Genomic DNA, 3,742 nt, shown 5'->3' with positions numbered 1-3,742 from the left:
CCATGCCTTTGGTGTGTATCTCTTAAATCTGAACTTTTGGAGTAAGACTGAGATTCCAGCACAAGCTACTGGATTTCACACCAAAAAAGATCATGCTGACTGATAAAAAGAGCATTTTTAGCAGGATGTACAAAACAGAACACAAATTTCAGATTGTCAAACAGTGGGTGATGAAAGTTCAGAACAAGGAAACAGTGAATGACGATGACTCTAAGGGGAGATGAAAAGGGAAAAAAGAATTGTGTGTTAGAATGAAGGGAGTCTTTAATCAATTTTTTAAAAATCTTTTTATATGATAGACTTTTTCATTACTGTTGACTTGGAACTGACTCATAGCTGGCCCTCCAAAGGGTTTTCAGAGACTGTTCCCTGAAAAATCATTGGTGGGTTTGAACCATCAGAGAGGCATCACTTTTGGGTTAGTAGTCAAACTCTATACCCACTAGGCCACCAGACTTCTGTTTTATATAATGGAGAGCACGGACATGAGAACATTTGTAACCAAGAGATGTGATTAGTGCTGAAGAGGCAAATATTAAAGAAAAAAAACTAAAAATGGAATGATAATGCAAAGAAGGTTATAGAAACAATAAAAAGGAAAGTTGAAAGTAGTATAGACGTATAATGATATCCCAAGATTAATATTACTATGGTAAAATCCAAGATTGTGGTGAAGTTCATTCACCACAGAATCTTACATCTACTTGATTCAGTTAGTTCTTAAAGGTGTCCTTTGTTAAAGACATTCAACTAATTTATGCCAGACATTTTTTGAGTAGTTATTGTAGGACTAAATCTTCTTTTCCATTTTCTCTTCATGTCAGACAGGTTTGAGCATGTCTTCCAGTTTAATTAAGGTTAAACTTTAGTGCTCACATCCTTAGGAAATTTGACTGACTGGCACCATTTTGTTGGTGGGCTTGTCTCTACTACCTGTTCTTATCAGGGTCAGAAGCTAGGTCTTAATTTGTGGCCTTGTTCTCCGGGCAGCCTTCGGGGGCCCCGCCGGCCCCGCCGGGACTCTCGGGCCAGGCTTCGCTTCTTCAGGGGCTCCGAGGAGCTCGAGCAGTACCTTGGTGGACGAACTGGAGTCCTCTTTCGAGGCCTGCTTTGCGTCTTTGGTGTGTCAGGACTATGTCAGCGGCACGGATCAGGAGGAAATTCGCATTGGTGTTGATCAGTGTATCCAGAAGTTTCTGGATATCGCAAGACAGACGGAGTGTTTTTTCCTACAAAAAAGATTACAGTTATCTGTCCAGAAACCAGAGCAAGTTATCAAAGAGGACGTCTCGGAGCTGAGGAACGAGCTGCAGCGGAAAGATGCCCTGGTCTAGAAGCACCTGACCAAGCTGCGGCACTGGCAGCAGGTGCTGGACGACATCAGCTTGCAGCACAAGAAGCCGGCTGAACTCCCGCAGGGCTCGCTGGCCTACCTGGAGCAGGCCTCCGCCAGCATCCCCGCGCCACTGAAGCAGACTTGAGCGTGAAGCCCCGGGCGCACCCACCTGAGTGCGCTGCCCTGAGTGCATCCAGCACACCTGAGCGCACAGCCCGCACCCCTGGCCGCCGCGCTGCCTCCTGCCTAACCCACCTGCGAATCACTGTGCAAACAAACTCCCATTCCCAGCAGCCTGGCCTGGGAGAACCCAGCGCCAGGGCATGAGACCACTCGCGTTTCATGCTCCGGCACCCAAACTTTTAACTGAGTTTTGTTGCTGGGCCTGACTCAGCTGTCTGTGTGCAACAAGACCAAGCCCTGCCCAATACTGTGCCACCATAGTTTATAAGCTGCTTGTTTCTCAAGTACTTTGTAAAATGCCTGTAGTTTTGGTAAACTTGTAGATTATTCTTTAAAAAAAAAAAAGGAAACTAACAATTTTCAAAGTTATTTTTACTGATTTGTAAGCAGCTAATAGGAAATACACTTATTGGGATATCATGATGAAGATAAAAGTGGACACAAGAGACTTTAAAATTGAAAGGAGAAATACAATTTGTAGACAAACTTTCTGGGGGGTGTCTGTGTTATCGGTAAAATAATGATGCTATTAGCAGATTTTACAAAAAGGCAAAAGAGAAGATTTAAGGGAAATGCATTTTTAAAATTTGTGTTTGAACAAGCTACGTTTAAGGAAGTAGAAGGATAACAAGATGAAGACATCTGGATTTGGACAGATTTGTCAAAACTTAAGATATAAATTTGACTTTCTTGTAGGATGCATAATCTGTGCACATTCTAGGGTAAAAAGAAATTTATCTAGATTTTTAAAAAAATCATAAATATCTTTAGCAAAATAGTCTAAGTTTTTGTATTCATATTGGTCATGGATTAATCAGGGAAGCAAAATATTATGAATATTACACAATAAGGAAAATAAGAGGTTTTGGGATTTGTGTAATCATGTTTTAGTGTTGTTGTTGATATTGTTGTTAGACACCATCAGGTACAACTCATAGTGACCCTATGAACAACAGATCTGAACCATCCTCACAGTCTCTGAAGCACTTGAGCCCTTTGCTGCAGTCACTGTGTCAGTCCATCTCATCAAGTGTCTTCCTCTCTTTCACTGACTCTCCATCTTCCAAGTATGATGTTCTTCTCTAAGGAATAATATTTCCTAGCAACATGCCGATAGTATGTGAGATGAAGTTTTGTCAACCTTTCTTCTAAGAAGCACCCTGGCTGCCCCATCTCCTAAACACATCTGGTTGTTCTTTTTTGTAGTGGATGGAATATTCAGTCCACTTTTCCAACACCACAGCTCAAAGGCATCAATTCTTTTTCCGTTATTCCTACTAACTCTCTATAGATCTCAGATGTACAGCAAGTGATTGAATAGACTGAATCAAGTCTGAATCATATGCAACTTAGTCTTCAAATAACATTGCTTCTCAATAATTTGGAGAAATCCTTACAGCAGACTTGCCCAGTGCAAAATGTCTCTTGATCTCCTGACTGCTGATACCAAGGGTTCCAAGTAAGATCAGATTGTTGACAACTTCAACCTTTTCAATAATATTGCTTATTGGTCAATTGGTGAGGAATTTGTCTTTTTGATGTTGAGATGCAATCCACAGTGAAGGCTATAGTCTGATCTTTTGCAGCAAGCATTTCAAATCTTTCTCATTTTCAGGAAGTAAGGTTGTGTCATCTACATAATGCAGGCTGGTGCAGGTATTACTCCAATTCTGATGCCCCATTCTTCTTCAAGGAGTCTAGTTTAGGTATAGACAAAGAATACAACTCAAGACATACACTTTTCCTGATTTTAAACCATGCAATGTTCCCTTGCTCTCCATGGACAACAGCTTCTTCATCTAGGTATAAGTTTCATGTGAACATAATTAAGTGTTCTAAGATTCCTATTCTTCTCAATGTTAGCCATAATTTTATAGCTCAATGTTAGACCATAATATTTTATGATCTAAAAATTAAAACTTCTTTGCAGATAAAACACAAGTAGAAATCTTTCTGATATTCTCTACTTTCAGCCGAGATCCATCTGGCATCAGCAATGATAATCCTGGTGTTATGGCTACTTCTAAACCCAGTTTAAACTTCTGGCAGTTCTCACTCAATGTGCTGTTCTAGTAATTTTTGGATGATGAGATTTGGCAATATTTTGTTTACATATGATATTAATGATATTATTCTATAATTTCCACATCCTGTTGGATCATCTTTCTTGGATGTGGGAAAAATAAGGACCTCTTCCAGTCAGTCGGTCAAATAGCTGACTTC

General features: G+C 40.3%; 1 pseudogene; it reads left to right on the top strand.

Annotated features, from left to right (window-relative positions):
- Positions 1-966: 966 nt before the first annotated feature.
- Positions 967-1,481, top strand: LOC102857321 (annotated as a pseudogene).
- Positions 1,482-3,742: the final 2,261 nt, after the last annotated feature.

Source organism: Elephantulus edwardii, unplaced genomic scaffold (genome assembly GCF_000299155.1).
Source record: "Elephantulus edwardii isolate Elephantulus edwardi_28Jun2011 unplaced genomic scaffold, EleEdw1.0 scaffold00010, whole genome shotgun sequence".
Lineage (NCBI taxonomy): Eukaryota > Metazoa > Chordata > Mammalia > Macroscelidea > Macroscelididae > Elephantulus > Elephantulus edwardii.
Note: the sequence above shows the minus strand (reverse complement) of the source record. Positions and strands in the feature narration are given on the sequence as shown.